This window comes from Trachypithecus francoisi, unplaced genomic scaffold (assembly GCF_009764315.1).
Source record: "Trachypithecus francoisi isolate TF-2019V2 unplaced genomic scaffold, Tfra_2.0 Lachesis_group13, whole genome shotgun sequence".
Classification (NCBI taxonomy): domain Eukaryota; kingdom Metazoa; phylum Chordata; class Mammalia; order Primates; family Cercopithecidae; genus Trachypithecus; species Trachypithecus francoisi.
The window spans coordinates 124,377,184-124,396,792 of record NW_022681458.1 but is presented as its reverse complement, the minus strand read 5'-3'; the positions used below and the strand labels follow the sequence as shown (position 1 = coordinate 124,396,792).

Here is a 19,609-nt window from a genome sequence, read left to right as displayed (position 1 = left end):
TTGTAAAATTTACTTTGATAAATCCTGTCAAATAGTTTCTGTGTAGAAATTGTTTTCAAATATATATCCTTTGATCCAAGGAGCCAGAGCTGCACAAACTTTTGTAATGTCAAGTCCCCAAAATGGTAGGTTATAGTCGATTATGATTATTATATCTCTTATTCAATGTATATAGATTTTAAAAATAAATCTATATTTTTTACAAAGGACAACTCAAATAACACTTTTCTAATAAATGTAAACATATTTTTCTCTCCAAGAAAGCCAAGAAAAAATTTTTATTTCATTTTCTTGGTTTTGTTTTCTGGATAGAGGGTCATGACTGTACCATATTGATTGTAAAATTCAATTTGGTAAATCTGTGGATTCAAATTAATTATCAATTTTGTACAGAAGTATTATTTGAGGAGGTAATGGAAGATAAAATAAACTTAGTAGTATTTACATTTCCAATTCTAACTATTCCAATATTTTTCACAAGTACTTACAGGTCCAGAAAGCAGAATTTTGGGGGATGAGTAGGAGCTTTGAATTCAGACAGAAATGGTTGTAGATCCCACTAAGGATTATGGATTTTAGTAACTGCCAAACTACTATATAATAATACAGTATGTTAATGAGAGGTGACAGCGTGCTGGCAGCCCTCGCAGTCTTCGCTGGCTCTCCCTGCCTCCTAGTCCTCGGGGCCCACTCTGGCCGCGCTTGAGGAGCCCTTCAGCCTGCCTCTGCACTGTGGAAGCCCCTCTCTCGAGTGGCCGAGGCCAGAGCCGGCTCCCTCTGCGGAGCCAGAGGCTGGCGCGGGAACACGGGCTGCGCCAGGCCTCGCGGGCCTGCGTGACTTCCGGATAGGCGTGGGCTCCTCAAGGCCCCGCACTGGGACTGGCCGGCTGGCGCCAGGGCCCGGGCAGTGAGGGGCTTACACCCGGGCCAGCAGCTGCGGAGGGTGTGCAGGGTCGCCCAGCAGTGCTGGCCCGCGGGCGCTGCGCTCGAATTGTCGCCAGGCCTCAGCGGGGCCGGGCCTCAGCTGCCTCCTGGCTGCAGCCCGCCATGCTGGAGCCTCCGCCTTCCGCCTCTCCCCTCCCCCCGCCGTGGACTCCTGAGCGGCCCCTCCCAGACGAGCGCCGCACCCTGTGCAGGGGCGCCGGGTCCCATCAACTGCCCAAGGGCTGAGGAGTGCGGGCGCAGGGCCTAGGACTGGCGGGCAGCTCTGCCTGCAGCCCCAATGCGGGATCCACTGGGTGAAGCCGGCTGAGCTCCTGAGTCTAGTGGGGACTTGGAGAACCTTTATGTCTCTCTAAGGGACTGTAACTACACCAATCAGCACCCTGTGTCTAGCTTGAAGGTTTGTAAATACACCAATTAGGACTCTGTATCTAGCTAACCTAGTGGGGGACTTGGAGAACCTTTCTGTCTAGCACTCTGTGTCTAGTTCAAGGTTTGTAAATACACCAATCAGTACTCTGTATCTAGCTAACCTAGTGAGGACTTGAAGAACTTTTCTGTCTAGCACTCTGTGTCTAGCTAAAGCATTGTAAATGCAGGGATTAGCACTCTGTATCTAGCTCAGGGATTGTAAACGCACCGATCAGCACTCTATGTCTGGCTCAGGGTTTGTAAATACACCAATTAGTACTCTGTGTCTAGCTCAAGGTTGGTAAATACACCAATCAGTACTCTGTATCTAGCTAACCTAGTTGCGACTTGGAGAACTTTTCTGTCTGGCACTCTATGTCTAGCTAAAGGATTGTAAACGCACCAATCAGCAGTCTGTGTCTAGCTCAGGGCTTGTAAATACACCAATCAGTACTCTGTGTCTAGCTCAAGGTTTATAAACACACCAAACAGTACTCTAGATAGCTAACCTACTAGGGACTTGGAGAACTTTTCTGTCTAGCACTCTGTGTCTAGCTAAAGCATTGTGAACGCACTGATTAGCACTCTGTCTAGCTCAGGGATTGTAAACGCACCAATCAGCACTCCATGTCTGGCTCAGGGTTTGTAAATACACCAATCAGTACTTTGCATCTAGCTCAGTTTGTAAATACACCAATCAGTACTCTGTATCTAGCCAACCTAGTGAGGACTTGGAGAACTTTGCTGTCTAGCACTCTGTGTCTAGCTAAAGCATTGTAAACACACCAATCAGCACTCTGTGTCTAGCTCAGGGTTTGTAAATACACCAATCAGTACTCTAGCTAGCTAACCTAGTGGGGACTTGGAGAACTCTTCTGTCTAGCTCTCTGTGTCTAGCTAATCTAGTGGGGACTTGGAGAACTTTTATGTCTAGTTAGAGGATTGTAAATGCAACAATGGGCACTCTGCGTCTAGCTCAGGGATTGTAAACGCACCAATCAGCACCCTGTCAAAACGGACCAATCAGCGCTCAGTAAAAAGGACCAATCAGCTCACTGTAAAATGGACCAATCAGCAGGATGTGGGTGGGGCCAGATAAGGAAATAAAAGCAAGCTGCCTGAACTAGCCAGTGGCAAGTGACTATGGTCCTGTTAGGGAGGGTGGAAGCTTTTTTCCTTTCCCTCTTTACAATAAATCTTCCTGCTGCTCAGTGTTTGGGTTTACACGGCATTTTGAGCTATAACATTCACGTGAAAGTCTGTAGTTTCACTCCTGAAGCCAGTGAGACCACAAACCCACCAGAAAGAAGAAACTGAACACATCTGAACACCTGAAGGAACAAACTCCGGACACACCATCTTTAAGAGCTGTAACACTCACTGCGACAGTCCGAGACCAAGAACCCACCAATTCTGGCCATACTACATGCAAGATATAGATAAAATATCTATGTAATTTTAAGAAATAGATGATCTATGACCATAGGACACATATACTTAGTAAATTTTGTGATTGCCATGTTGAGGAAGCTAGGTTATGCTGCAGAAACAAACAGCCATGGCATTTTAGTTTTTTGAAACAACAAAGGGTTATTTCGTATTTATGTACCACATCCTCTGAAAATAACCAGGGTTCTCTGTTCTATGCTGTCTTTTTTCTACAACCTAGGATGCTGGAGCAGTCCCTCTCTGAAACATTGCCTGTCTCCATGGAAAAAAAGAGAAGTGGCGATCCTTGTCAACAACTACTGTTGAAATACTGTTGGCGTTCTACTGATGTTAAATGGGCAAAGCTTGGAAAGAATGTGGAAGCGCAATCTTATCATGAACCTCAGAAAGGCAGAACTGGAGTTCCTTAAAGAGTTGTCAATATTTTTATATGTTTCGTGGCCATCTCCTGATTTCAAGAATCACGGTAAGATAAACTCAGAGCCTTAGAAGCACAAACTACAACTGCCAGAAAGGAAAACTAAAATGTTATCACTACCATTTCCTTATCAGCAGCAATCCAACATTGTGTGAGGGTGCACTACTTTAAGTAAGTGCATAACTTATGTTAAAGAAGAGACATTTGTTTTTGTGATTCAACATAATACAAACTAGCAATAAATGCTGTTATTTACATGACCCTAGTAGTGTACATTTTCTGCATGCATCTGAAGTAGTTTCTTGATTACCAAAATTGAAAACTTTTGTGTTCTATGGTGCACAGCATTGAGGAAGTCAACACTTAATTCACAGACTGAGAGAAAATATATAAAACTCATTTATGTGATAAGCAATTTAAATCTGGAATATGTAAAGAACACTTACACCCCCAAAATATAAAAATGTATCACCTAATTTTAAAATGGGCATAGGATTGCCATACATAAACAACCAATAAGCACGTGAAATGATTTTCAACAGGATCAGTAACCAAGAAAGTGCAAATCAAAACCACAATGAGATACCACTTTAGACCCAGTAAATGGCTACAATAATAAATAGAAAATAATGTGTTGGCAAGATATGGAAAAATTTTAAGTTTTATAATTTTCTGGTGGATATGTAAAATGATATATCCACATTGGGAAATAGTTGGACATTTTTCTAAACTGTTCAACAGAGCTGCAATAAGACTCGAAAATTTCAATCCTAGGTATCTACCCAAGAGAGTGAAAACATAGGTTCACATGAAGTGTGTAAGTGAATTTCATAGCATTATTAAAAATAGACAAAATGTGGCTGGGCGTGGTGGTTCACACCTGTGATTCCAGCACTTTGGGAGGCTGAGGCGAGTGGATCACAAGGTCAGGAGTTTGAGACCAGCCTGGCCAACATCATGAAACTCCATCTCTACTAAAAATACAAAAATTAGCCAGGCGTGGTGGCAGACACCTATAATCCCAGGTACTTGGGAAGCTGAGGCAGGGGAATCACTGAAACCTGGTTGTCGGAGGTTGCAGTGGGCTGAGATCATGCCACTGTAATCCAACCTGGGTAACAGACTGAGATTCTGTCTCAAAAAATATAAATAAAAAAATTTTTAAAAATAGACAAAATGTGAAGACAGCCCAAATGTCCATTAACCAATAAATGTATAAACAAAATGTCATACTTTCAGATCTAGAACATTGCTCAGCCATAAACAAGAACTGATACATTTTATAACACGTATACACTTCAAAAACATGACAATAAGTGAAATTACCGGTCACAATAGGTCATATATGGTATGATTCAATCTTTATGAAATGTCTGCAATAGACCAATCTATAGAGATGGAAAGTTATTTAATGATCGCCTAAAGGTGGGGTTCAGAGTGGGGAATGGAGAGTAACTGCAAATGGGTGTGATACTACTTTTGTAGTGATGAAAATATTCTAAAATTAGATTGTACTGATGGTGGCATAAATCTATAAATATGCTATAATCCGTTGAATTTTATACTTAACATTTTAATAGGAAAATTGTGTATATATATATATTCATACACACACACACACATATAATATCTCAATAAAGCTGTTAAATCCAAAGAAATTTGAGAGGCGGTGTTGAGGGAGATTTTTTCTTCATTGTTGTGGTTGTTGTTGTTGTTGTTGTTGTTGCTGTTGAGACAGGGTCTCAGTCTGTCACCCAGGCTACAGTACAGTGGCACAATCATGGCTCACTGCAACCTCTGCCTCCTGGGCCCAAGTGAACCTCTCACCTCACCCTCCTGATTGCCATACATACCTCCTGAGTAGCTGGTACTACAGGTGTGCACCACCACATCCAGCTGATTTTATATATATTTTGTAGAAATGGGGCCTCACTGTGTTGCCCAGGCCAGTCTTGAACTCCCAGGCTCAAGCAATCTGCCCACCCAGGCGTGACCCACCACACCCAACCACAAGTCTTTTTTTCTATCATTTATTAGAAAAACTATTCATTCAATAGCTACGTTACTGAGTCCCCAATACTATTATGCAGATCTTCTTTACTCTATTTCTGTTTAAAAACTATAATTTAAAAGCCATAAATAAAACAACTTCTATCTGAATTTGATGACCCAAAATAATCTGATAGAAAAGAAATAGCTGAAATGAAATCTGAATTTATCTACAGAATATTATCAGCTTGCTTTCTGAGTGTTAACATATTACTATTGAATTAGTTCACTCTTCATTAGCATGTTAATCAGAAATAATATAAAACTTTGAATTTAAACCCCTGAGGAATTCAAGAATCTGCCTTCAATATTTATGGGCAACTGCTGTGAATTTCAGAATCCTAGAAATAAGAGCAGAACTTAATTCCTCTTTAATCAGTCCGTAGTCTTATTTTGAACCATCTTTGAAAAAAATTAGTTTTAGCTTTTCCCCTAATGATTAATGACAATATAAAATTCTCTAAAAACTGATCAATTCTGATCAAAAAGTAAAGAGATAGTCCCTTTAAATGTAGACTATTTTGAGGATATAACACCTATTTTGACAGCCATCTAAACAGAAAATACGCACTTGGGGTCACATAAGATAGGGAAAATGACTGTGCTTAAAAACAATACTCTGAACGTTTCATTGTATTTCATTGTATTATCTTCATTTACCATTTTTTAAATCTCAAATTTAACCAAAAATCGTTCAAGTTTTTCTTTGTCTGCTAGATGCTATTTACTCTGTCAAAGAATACTGGAAAATCACTTAAATTTACTTTTACCTATACCTTCTATATGCAGCTGTTTTTAAAATATTTATTTTTAAACTTTAGTTTTAAGTTGCCTTTCAGTAAAACTTTTTTTGTAAATCAAAAAGTAAGACTTTGATGAATTTCAACACACTCATAGATTCATGTACAATGAATGACAATCAGAAACCAAAACAGTACCATCATTCTAAAAAACTCCTTTTAATCCCTTACTAGTTGTATTATGTCGTCCACTCATAACTTTCAAAAACTACTGTTCTTTTTTCCATCACTCTAGTATTGTCTTTTTGAGAAAATCATATAATGGAAAGGATACAGCATGTAACTTTTGAAACTGACTCTCATTCATCATAATGTCCCTAAGTTGTCGTATATCTCAATACTCTAGTTCATTCTTATTCTTATTCTATTCCTTAGTATTCCATTGTATAGATGCAGTCCAGTTTACCATTGAAAGCCATGTGGGTTATTTGTAGTTTGGTATGAGTATGAATAGAGTTACTGTAAGCATTCCATACAGGTTTTTGTATGAATGTAAGCTGCCATTTCTCTTGGGTAAATACCCAAGAGTGGGTTTGTTGAGTTATATGGTAAATGTATGTCGAACATTATAAAAAATTTCAACTGTTTCTAGATTGGCTGTAACATTTTGCATTCTCACCAGGAAATGACGGTTCCAATTAATTCTCATCATCTCTTCATCCTTTCTAGTATTTGTACTATCAGTACTTTTCTTTTTCTCCTCCTCACTCTTTTCCACCTTCTACACCATTATTATTATTATCATTATTATTTGAAATGGAGTCTTGCTGGGTCACCCAGGCTGGAGTGCAGTAGTGCGATCTCAGCTCACTGCAACCTCCGCCTCCTGGGTTCAACTGATCCTCCTGGCTCAGCCTCCCGAGTAGCTGGGATTACAGGTGCCTGACAGCACGCTCAGCTAACTTTTGTATTTTTAGTAGAGACAGGGTTTCACTATGTTGGCCAGGCTGGTCTTGAACTCCTGACCTCAGGTGATCTGCCCACCTTGGCCTCCCAAAATGCTGGGATTACAGGTGTGAGCCACGGTGTCTGGCCTTCCTTCACCATTCTAATACATTGTATATAAGCTAATTGTCATACATTGAACTGTATATCAGGATGTCTGTTATTAGATTTACCACAAGCCTGGCTCCTTTTCATAGCCTCAGTTTCTGTATGTATCAAATGGAAATGGAGATACTTTTTCTATTTCCTATAGAGTTGTTTTCTGGAGACAAATTTGTTACAAACTTTGTGGAAAAGGATAAAATATACATATAAAATATGTGTTAACAACTTATAATAATCATTTTTTGATAACTGCTAATTGTTATTTCGAGGTAGATAGAATATTAATGATAAACCATTAAGTCCATCGAATGAGATTATGTGCCCTCATGGGGATAGAGAAAGTTTTAACAAGATTTATCGTATTTTACCACGTTTTTATTTAATCTAGAATGAATAAATATTCTTAACATGTTACAGACTCTAAATGTGGAAGTGTCCGATATAACTGTGAAGGGTCTGCAAGTTTTAGAAATTGCAAATGAAACTAGCAAATCTATTTAAACAGTAAACAGACAAGGAAGAATTGCATTTTAAGAGATCAGAGCTGTCTCATGTATGCATATTGCCAGTATTGTTTCATAAGCTTTAAGATAAATATGTACACATTTTTGTAAAAATATAACTGTGATTATTCTTTTTCTTTCCACAAGGAAAATTTTTAAGTAAAGGGCTGATAGATAGGATAATCATAAACTCCATAGTTTATTATCTTCTGAGGTGGTAATAAAGAGAAAAACTCAAGCACACAATGTTGCCATTTTGACCTGTATAGCAAGTTCCAAGTTGTAATAGATGAAATAAGAGCATTAAAAATAGTATACTCTACAAATAAGTCTTTAAGAGTCCACTAGGGAAACTTATTCTGCATATAAATATTTCATGGAGGGCAATGGACCGTGTCTACTAAATATTTTACTTTGTTTTACTTAGATACTGCCTTTCTTTTATGTTTCTGTAGCTTTCTCATTTACAGGAAAAAAAAAAAAGTTGTAACAATAAGTCCAAAGTAGCTTACAAAATCTACTGCCACTTCAAATTGGATACCACAGTGTTATCTCTCTTGCCATTTATCTCATTAAAAAGCTCATTTTCATAATCTGTCAGAAATGATGGCCACCTTAATTATAAAATTCCTAAATTTTGATTAAAATATTAAAGTTTATTTCTTTATCTTATTCATCCCACTGTCCTTTAATATTTATGTATTATTTTCTTACAGTCAAAATTTTTTATACTCAAAACCCATTAAATGATAGCAGGGGCATAGAATGGCATTTCTTATAGAAGTTATTATTACAGATACAGTTACTGCCAGTATTCTATGAGCAAGATTTCCATCTTAGATTGTCTGTCTAATATCATCTATCAGGTACCTATGCTGCTTTTTTCTTTAAAAGTATGAAATTAGAAGCTATGGTTTGAGGACTGGCTCTGAAATTTATGACCTGCTAAACACTGGTCCAACACAGGAATTCACTAACCTTAACTATGCATAATAATTATAATTAAAAACATTAGTAGCATCTACTACACAGAGCTATTATGGGGATGAAAATTATGTAATGCATATCAAAATCTGTTATGAAATACACTTTTTTTGAATATGTGGAAGTATTAACATAACATTATTGAAGAAAAGTCTATTATAATTTTCAGTTTCCCATTAATTCCTACCTATCTTTTCTTAAATTCAAAATTAATATTTGTGAAACACATATTGAGAGTCTAGTATTTTGTCATGTCTTCAGTAAGTGATATAAGACTCTTTTGTGGAATTGGTTCAAAGTCTACGTTTTTATGACTTGGTGGTGGTGGTAGAAAAAGACAAGCTGCTGAAGGAGAGGGAAATTCAGTAAGAAACACATGAAACAAATAAGAATACATCATCCAGCACTTATGTTATTAAGATAATTATAAGAATCATACCGTGAGGACATTTATTTCTGATCAGACATATCTCTATGTTCCCATCCCTGAAACCCTTGGTGTGTATGGGCTGTGGGTCTGACTACTGCTAACATATTAAAAGCATTCATTTCTTTGTTCTTCTTTTTTTTCCAAATTTGTCTGATCAGGAAATTTTTCAAATTGTTAATAATTCCAAACTCCTTAGGGTCTCCAAAACATCCTCTTTGTTTATACAACTGGCAGGGAATATAAACACTATAGAAAGTTAACATAAAATTGAATGAGCAGTATCTTAATGAATGAAAAGGTTGAAATTACAAGATTTAAAATCTCCTAACTCAGGATATCAGAAAAAGTTATACAATTGGGAGGTCGGTAAGCTAGGCAGCAAATCTTGCCCAGTGCTACTGAGCAATATGATTTATCAACCTCGGCAATAGCCTATGCTGCTTGCCTAAAAATAATCCAGGCATTTGTAATGAATGGAGAGGAGAAAACAATAAACATGCAAATGCACTAACACTTTTTAGAAATACACTTTTTAGAAATAAAAATGTAGAAATACATTTTACATTTTTCAGTAAAAGAATGGAGGAAATTAGAACACAGAGACAAAACCAAAGTTTAACATTCTTTAGGATGGAAAAAAGAAAACTTGAAAATTTATGTAAGGTAGTCTGGAAGTATTTCCTGAAATTATTAGAATCTGAGGATAACAAATATATCCTACATTGTAATCAGCTGTTGATTATTTTTCATTTTTTTATATTGTAAATTTCAGACAATATGAGTTCCCTCACTTATAAATGTTTTCTAAGTATCTAAGAAAATATAATAACAACGACTAATATATTTACCCTATAAAATGTATCCAAATTCAAAACCTTCAATATATAACGTGGCACATTCAAGAAACAAAATACTTACAAAATAAAAAATGGATCTCCTTGGTAAAGTTATGGAACATGTGGAATGTTACTGATAATCAAAAGATAATAATTTTGACATGCTATCATCCACTAATCCAAACAAGCCTTTTATTAAAATGTTTTAAAAATAGATATAAGGGAAGTGATATCAGCAAAACGGCAGACTAGGAGCACGAAACTCCCCAAGACTTGGAGCACTAAGCAGTCCTTCCTCCCCTGAATAAACTACCAGAAGCTAACTGAACAAACTCTGTAGGAGGTCTGGAAAATAACCAAAGGTTTATAGCATCCAAGTAAATTTTCAATCAAGACAAAGCTGTTTACAAAACAGTCATAAAGTGTTGTAGTATTTTTACTCACCCCTGCTCTACATCCTGCTCAGTGTGGCAGCAATTTTAGTCTTGAGCAGTAGCAACTAGCTACTATTTCCCCCTTGAATCAGAGGAAACAGAATAGGTCTTATTTGCAAATTACTGTGTAAGTGTGTTCTAATCAGACTGGAGGATATCTAAAGGGTTGAAGCAAAATGTTGATCTCTGCCTAACTCAACCAGGAAAAACAGCAGGCACTGTCACAAAAGCTACAAGGTGATACAGATGCCGAGGACAAATGATTCCAGGTGGAGATGTATGCAATAGGACATCTTAGACCTAGAGGAGAAACTAGAATAAAAATCTTTTGGAAATGTAGACATTAAAAAGCAGTCACATAAAGTACTGAGAACTTAAACTTTCACTTTTTGTTGAATCCTAGGCCCGGATATAACCTACCTACCTAAGTGTTGTTGGAGTGCCCCAGCACAGAATGGAAATGGTTGCTGTTCTTTTTTTCTCTAGGTTTATTTTTTGTTTTGTTTTGTTTTAACTCCTAGCATTCCTGAAAATCTCTGTCTGAACACTAGCTGAACATGAGCCACAAGAAGAGAGGTTTTGGCTATCATATTCAACAAGTCATAGTCTTTGCAAAAGGAAGTTTGGAAAAGTCTCAAGACAAAAGGAGTACTACAGTTTTTATGATACATACAGACATGCATGCATGCATACATACATAAAACCTTTACAAAAGAGGAGAATGTTATTTCCAGAATTACTACACTGTAATAGTTAAATGCTCAAGTTTCAACAGAGTTTGTAAGTCATACAAAGAAAAACATAGGTAATACAATGGAACAAAATAAGTAAATACAAACCACTCTTAACAATGCCCAGATATTAAAGTTAGTAGGCAAATATTTTAAATTATTTGTCTTAAATATTCTAAAAGAGTTATGGGAAAAATATGTGCAAAGAGCTAAGAAAATCAGAAAAATAATAGATGAACAAAATGAGAATACAACAAAGAGGTAGAAATTAGGAAAAGACATCATAAGGAAAATCTGGAGCAGAAAAATAAAACAATTGAAGTGAAATATTCACTAGAGGGTTAATGAAAAATTTAAACAGACAAAAGAAAAGCATAGAGAACCTGGAGAAAGAAAAAATTAAATAATGAGTATGAGTTTAAAAAAAGATAAATGACTGAACAAACACGAACAGAGCCTACAACACTTATGGGATGCCATTAAGCAGACTAGCTACACACTTAAGAAATCTTGAAAGGAGAAGGAGGTGTTGAAAGACTAAGGAAATAATAGCTAAAACTTCTGAAATTTGAAGAAAGACATGAATCTGCAAATCTAAGAAGCTTATCAAATTTCAAGGAGGATAAAGAGAGAATCAACACTGGGATGCATTTAATCAACCCATTATAAAAAGCCAAAGGCAAAGAGAATCCTGAAAGTAACAAGAGAGGAACAACTCACTCATAAGAGGAATCATTAGATTACCAGCAAATTTCTCAGCAACCTTAGAACCACAACCAGAAGGTAGTGCAATTATATATTTAAAGTGCTAGAGAAAATAAAAAATTTGTAGCTAGCAAAGATGTCCTTGAAAAATGAGGAAAACATTAAGACATCTCTAGAAAACAAAAGCTGAGAGAGTTTGCCACCACTAGATTTAACCTACAGGAAAAACTAAAGGAATTCCTCTCAGTTGAAATGAGGGAATGCCAGATAGTAATTCCAATTCATACACAAAGTTCTTTGGTAAATGTAAATACATGACAAATATTAAACCAAATATCATTATAATTTTTCTTTTTAATTCAACTTAAAACTTTCTATGTAATTTAACATATAAACATATAAAAACAATTATAAATCTATGCTATTGGGCATAAATGTATAAAGATATAATTTTTGACATAAATGATATAAAAATGGATATAAATATATAGGAATAGAATTTTTGCATATAATTGAAGTTGTGATTGATTAAAAATACATTATTTTAACTTCTTATTTTATTTAATCTCTGTTAATCAGAAAAATTCTATAAAGTATACAAAACAAAAAAAGGTAAACAAAATTTGTCACTCTAAAATCTCAACTAAATACAAAAGCAGATATAATGAAGGAAATGAGGAGCAAAAAAACTAAAGAACATACAGAAAACAACAAATGGCAGAACTAAATTCTTCTTTGTTGGTAATTACATTAAATGGAAATGGATTAAGCTCCTCAGTTATAAGACAGAAGTGTGTAGTCTTAATAAAAACACAGAGTCCAGCTGTATACTACCTTCTATGAGTGTCACACTTTAGTGTTAAGTAGACAAATAGATTGAAAGTGAAAATACGAGAAAATATTTCATGCAAATAGTAATCAAAACATATTTCATGCAAAGCAGGATGGCTATACTGTAATAATTGCAGACAAAATGGACTTTAACTAAAAACTGTTACAAGACAGTTTTAAAAAGCATGTTATATATTAATAGCAGAGTCAATTAACCAAGAAGATACAACAATTATAAACATATCTTTACCACGTATAAGAGTTCCAAAATATATGAAACAAATGTGACTATAAATGAAAGGAGAAATAGACATAATAATAGCTGGAACCTTCAAGTCTTCAATTTCAATGTTCAATAGAACATCTAGAAAGAAGATTTATGGTAGAAGACTTAGACAACACTTTAAAGTAATTGGACCTAACACAGATATATAGAAAACTTGACCCAGTACCAGCAGAATACATATTTTTCTCAAGTGAATATAAAACATTCCTCAGAATAGACTATGTTTTAAGCCACAGGACCAGTCTTAATAAATATATGAATATTAAAAACATGTAAAGCATTTTTTTAATCACAATAGGATGAAACTAAAACTAAATACCAGAAAGAAAACTGAAAAATACACAAATAAATGGAAACTAAACAACACAAACAACCAATGAGTCAAAAAAGAAATCACAAGTATAATTGGGAAGTACTGCTGGAAAAATAAAAATAAAAACACGACATGCCAAAACTTACGGAATGCAGTGAAAGCAGTGCTAAGAGGGAAAGATATAGCTGTAAAACTGAACATTTAGAAAAAATGTCAAATCAAGAATCTAACTGCAACTTAAACAACTAGGTAAAGAACCAACTAAAACTAAACTAGCAAAGGAAGTAATAAAGATTCATACAGAGATAAATAGACTAGAAAGACAATGGATTCAATCTGATAAAGCCAAAATTTGTTTATTGGAAAATATAAAGAAAATTAACAAATCATTAGATTATTTAGAGTATAAGAGGGAGATTCAAATTAATAAACATAAAATTTGGGATATTCAGACTTTACATAAATAAATTAATACTGTGAACAACAAGTATGCCAACAATTTGGATAACCTAGATGAAATGAACAGTTTTCTAGAAACACACTCTCTCCCAAGACTGAATTATGATTAGTAGAAAACCTGAATAGACCTTTAATTAGTAAGTAGATTGAAACAGTCATTGAAAATCTCCCAAAAAAGAAAGCCTTCCACCAGATGCTTCAATGGTAAATGTCACCAAACACATAAAAGAACAAACAACAATGCTTCTTAAGCACTCAAAAAATGAAGAAGAGGAAATTCTTCCTATCTTATTTGCTGAGACCAACATTACCCCATACCAAGATCAGAAAGAATTTCTACAAGTAGAAAAAACTATAAATCACTATCCTTTATGAGTACTGATACAAAAATCTTCAACAAAATACTAGTAAATTTGACAACATACTGAAAGGATTGTATGCCATGGGCAAGTGAAATTTATTCTTGGATTGTAAGGAAGTTTTAAGATATGAAAATTAATTGATATAATAAACCACATTATTAGAACAAAGGAAAAATGATTACCTCTACAGAGGCAAAAAAGTATTCTGAAAAATTTAACACCCTTTCATGATAAAAATACTAAATACACTAAAAGCAAGTAAACTACTCAATACAATAAAGTCGGTACATGAAAAACCCACAAGTAACATCATAGTAACTGCTGAGAGATGAAAGATCTCCCCCATTATGATCAGGAACAAGACAAGGGTGCCCACATTTCCCACGTCTACTCAGCATAACACTGAAAGGTCTTAGAAATAGCAGTGAGGCAAGAAAAAGAGATAAAACATATCCATATTGGAAAAGAAGATGTCAAAATGTTCCTGTTCACAGATGACATAATCTTATATGTAAAAAATCTCTAAAAATTATGTATACACACATTTATTAAAATTAATAAATTCCCCAATGTTATTAGATACAGAATCAATACACAAAAATCAGTTGTGTTTCCATATACTAACAATAAGCTATCAAAAAGAAAATAAAGAAAAAAGTACTTAAAATAAAATCAAAGAGAATGATAAGCATAACAAAAATGGCAAAAGAATTGCACACTGAAAACTACAAAACTTTGCTGAAATAATTTTCAGAAGACATAAATAAATGGAGACAAATTTCATGTTTATGGATTGGAAGACTTTATATTGATAACATAACAATACCATCCAAAGCTTTCTACAGTTCTATGCAATCTCTGTCAAAACCACAACGGTGCTTTAGCAGAAATAGAAAAAGAATTCTAAAATGTATTTGGAATCTCAAGCAAACCCTTACAGCAAAAACAGTTTTGAAAAGGAAGGATCAAGATGGAAGACTCATGCTTCTCAACTTCACAACCTATTTAAAAGCTGTAGTAATCAAAACAATGTGATACTGTCATAAAAACAGACATTTTGGCCAATTAAATAGAAAAGAGAGCCACAAAATAAACGTTTGTGTAAATGGTCAAATGATTTTGAACCATGGTTCCAAGACCATTGAATGAAGAAAGGGTAGTCATTCTAACAGATAGAGCTAGTAAAACTAGATATCCATGTACAAGAGAATGAAGGTTAACTCATTGTATACCATATAAAAAATCAACAAAAAAATCAAAGACATAAAAGTAACAACTAAGACGACAAAACTCTTACAAGAAAACATGGTAAAAGCTTCATGTCATTGGAATAACTGATGATTTATTGGATAAACACCAAACACACAGGCAACAAAAAGAAAAACAGATAAAGTGGACTTCATTAAAATTATCATTTTTTCGTTGCCAAAAGAAACTATCAGAAGACTTTTAAAAAATCCATGAAATGAGAAAATATTTTCACATTATAGATTTAATAAGGGATAATATACAAAATATATACAGGGTCTACAACACGACAACAAGAACAAACAGAACAAGCAACTCAAAAATGAGCAATGGGTTTGAATAGATACTTCTCCAAGTAAAACATATAGGGCTAATAAGAACATGAAAAGATGTTCAATACCTTGAATCATTAAAAAATGCAAATTAAAACCAAACTGAGGTATCATTTCGAAAACATTAGGATAGCTACTATTAAAGAAAGAAAGAAAGAAAGAAAGAAAGAAAAAGAAAGAAAGAAAGTGAAAATTTTGGAAAAATTGACCCTCTTGTTTTCTTAATCATGGGAATTTAAACTGGTGCAACTGCTATAAAAAACAGCTTGGTGATTCCTCAAAAATTTTAACATAAGATTATCATATGATCCAGCAATTTCATTTCTCAGTGTATATCCAAACATTGAAAACAAAGACTCAAACAGATACTTGTACACCAATGTTCACATCATCATTATTCACAATAGCCCACAGGTGGAAACAACCTAAATATTTATCAGCTGTTAAATAGACAAGCAAAGTGGTATCTTAGACACAATAGAAGATTATTTAGCCTTAAAAAGGAATGAAATTCTAGTACATGCTACAACATGGATAAACTTGTATAGATTTATTCGTAGATTTATTTGTTTGAATTTCTATGAGGCAAGAACGTCAGATATTGTATGCTGGCTTGATTCATATCCTGGGGACAAAGAAATTCTATGTTCAAAGAAATGGAGTAATATTTCAAATAAGTAAATGTTCATGGTGATCCTTAAATAGTTACTAAATGGAAGTCAGGAATGCTTAGGTCCTGCATTAGTACCTATCATTATCCTGGAGTTTATGTGTTATGTACCCATGTTCTTATCTAGAAACAAACAAATTGTTTAGCTAGTGAGTCATGCAATCTGCCTCCTTAGCCACAATGAAACTAAATACCTTTTTCACATTATCTTTCTAGCACTGTCTTCCAGGAAGTTTAGAACAAAATATCTTAAAAGCTCTGTGATTCTTCATGACTTGCATGCCAACATTTTACTTTCATCATGTTCTGTTCAAATTGGTGTTTGAAATGTATGTATCTGTTCTAGAATATATTTTTAGTATTTATATATTTTATTGATTGTGTCTTTTAAATATCAGGCTCGAATCTTGTATACAAGATAAATAAAAAGATGAATAGCAATACATAATTCTAAAATCCCCAATACAAAATTACTTAATGATTTAATTCTATGATGCTTTGAGTGGTATTAAAACTTTCCTTTCTTGTCTACTTGATTAACAATTCTGCAAATAAGCAATATTTCTCTAGAACAGAAACAATAGGATCATTTTGAAGATCTTTATATATTTTGAAGATTCTCTAAAACAAAAACAATAGAATCATAATTTGCTTTTGATTTCACAGAAGTATTTATCCTCTTTTGGGAGCGGTTGCTTGCAAACAAGCAAACTTTAATTTCACTAGAGATTTCTATCCAAACAACAGAATGAAGAATAGGTTATTTATTCCAGTAGTCTCTTGGGAAACTTGACACAGTGATCTTATTGTATTTGGGGTTGTGATGGTTGATTTTATGTGTCAAATCAACTGGACCACAGTGGCCAGAACATTATTCTGAATGTTTCCATGAACAGGTTTTGGATGAGATTAACATTTAAATTGATAGACTGAGTAAAGCAGATTACCCTCTATGATATGCATGGGCCTCATCCCATCAGTAGAAGGCCTTAACAGAATGAAGACAGATCTCATCAGGGGAAGAAGACATTCTGCCAAAAGAAGACCTTTGGACCTGAACTGCAACACTGATTCTTCCCTGGGTTTGCAGCCTGCTTCCCTATCCTGCAGAATTTGAAGGCTCATAATTGCATGAACCAATTCCCTAAAGTAAATCTCTCTCATTTCTTACACACTATTGTAATTAAAATTTGCTTATAGGGATTCACTTATTCCTTGATGGTGTAAATAAGCACTATTATTATTATTTTTGAGACGGAGTCTGGCTCTGTCGCCCAGGCTGGAGTGCGGTGGCCGGATCTCAGCTCACTGCAAGCTCCACCTCCCAGGTTTACGCCATTCTCCTGCCTCCGCCTCCCAAGTAGCTGGGACTACAGGCGCCCGCCTCGTGGCCCCGCTAGTTTTTTGTATTCTTTAGTAGAGACGGGGTTTCACCGTATTAGCCAGGATGGTCTCGATCTCCTGACCTTGTGATCCGCCCATCTCGGCCTCCCAAAGTGCTGGGATTACAGGCTTGAGCCACCGTGCCCGGCCTAAATAAATATTTCTAACTTCCCTTGAAAAATGAGAGTCTGATAATAGAGGGCCCTCATCGCATCAATTAGCCTGGGCTGAGTGGAGAGTGGAGGTGTCTTCTATATGTGGAGTACTCACTTTCCAGGTTATCTGACCCCAACATCTTTTCCTTATTTTAGACAATCTGCTAAGATTAGTTAGGTTACCTGCCCCCACCCCTGAACCCGTGGACATTTTATTTTAGGGCATGCCTCAGCAACTGCCTCTGAGGGGGTCTTTAAGTAAAAATTCTCATAATGACTAAACTAAGACATGTATGATATCACTGCATTATATATGTTTTTTAAACAGCACTCATTTAAATTTCTAATTCCTGCTACATTTTCATACAAACATACACTTGAAGATACACACATGTACACCTCAACAGTCTCATTACTTTATAGTTCCACTGCACTTAATTTTATGCTGTTTATGCAGTTGCATCTGTCAGATTGTTGCATGTTCTCCTGCTTTCTGAGAATTATATTAAGTATTAACTTTGGTCTGTGGTGATAAGTTGTACAATGCATTCAATTAGAATGAATTTCTTTAACTCATTTCTCTATGCTTTTACTGTCCTGGCTCTAGCAATTTCAGTGTATCTGGCTTTTGGTAAGAATATTTGTTTATTGTGCTGCTTCTAGCAATTACTGCACAGTTGGAAACTTCTCCCCTCGAACACTGCATGGCCTCTGCCTCATGTTCTGAGAAGAAATCAGTAGATTGGACCCCTTGAATCAACCGGCTAGATAGCTGTGCTTTATTTGGGTTAAAGTTCCATTTCTCAGCTCTTCTTCAACTTAGAATGTTCAGTTAACAATAAAAAATCAGATAGGATTGTTAAAGTACATATTTCTTTAAAGTATATTGTATTAGAGAAGTTTCACTGACACTTTCAGCTTTCCTTTGTGTTGCCTGACTATTTTCTCTTGTTTCTCTTGTTGTTTTTATGTCTTTTCAGAGATGCCGAGATGATGGCCCTTGAATCTCATTAATTAAAGATCCTGAGTATTATCCCCTGAACATTTTGAGAGGGAAAACTAGATACTCCCACTGCCTGTAGGTGAGGACAATAACAATTAATATCATTAAATAATTCCAGGAAAAATTGAATTAGCACTGCAATGTTGTCATTAAAAGATATGGCTGGATGCAGTGACTTGTGCCTATAATTCCAGGACTTTGGGAGGCTGAGGTGGGAGGATCGCTTGACCTCAGGGGTTCATGACCAGCCTTGGCAACATAGTAAGACCTCACCTCTACAAATTTAAAAAAAAAAAAAAAAAAGATGGGCATAGTGGCAGACAGCTGTGGTTTCAGCTACTCAGGGGTTAAGGCAGAAGAATCTCTTTAGTCCAGGTAGTTGAAGCTGCAGTGAGCCATGACTGCAACACTACACTCCAGCCTGGGGAACAGAGTAAGATCCTATCTCAAAAAAAAAAATAAAAAATAAGGAAAATATGTTATGAATATGCATCAAATGTTGTAGAAAATTGTTTTCTGTATTGTACAAAAAGTGTTATCTTCCTGATTTTCAGGATTTCTTTTTCTAGTAGAACTACAACTTAATAAGCTTCTCTTATGCCTAATGCTTTTGAGATTTGAGAGTTATTTTGTATCCAGGCTCCATTTTAATTTCTAAGGGTATTCAACTCATTTTAGCACCTGAGAACGTGTCTTATTTTGGAAATATGTACCTAGATTGGACAGTACATTGGACTGTCCAAATCATAAAAAAGTAGTGAGATTACTGAAGTGTATGTATATCTGTGTGTGTGTGTGTGTGTGTGTGTATGTATGTGTACACAC

General features: G+C 35.3%; 1 pseudogene; it reads right to left on the bottom strand.

The window, feature by feature from the left end:
* The window catches only part of LOC117094247, a 180,220-nt pseudogene that overhangs the window by 14,261 nt on the left and 146,350 nt on the right, over positions 1-19,609 (bottom strand).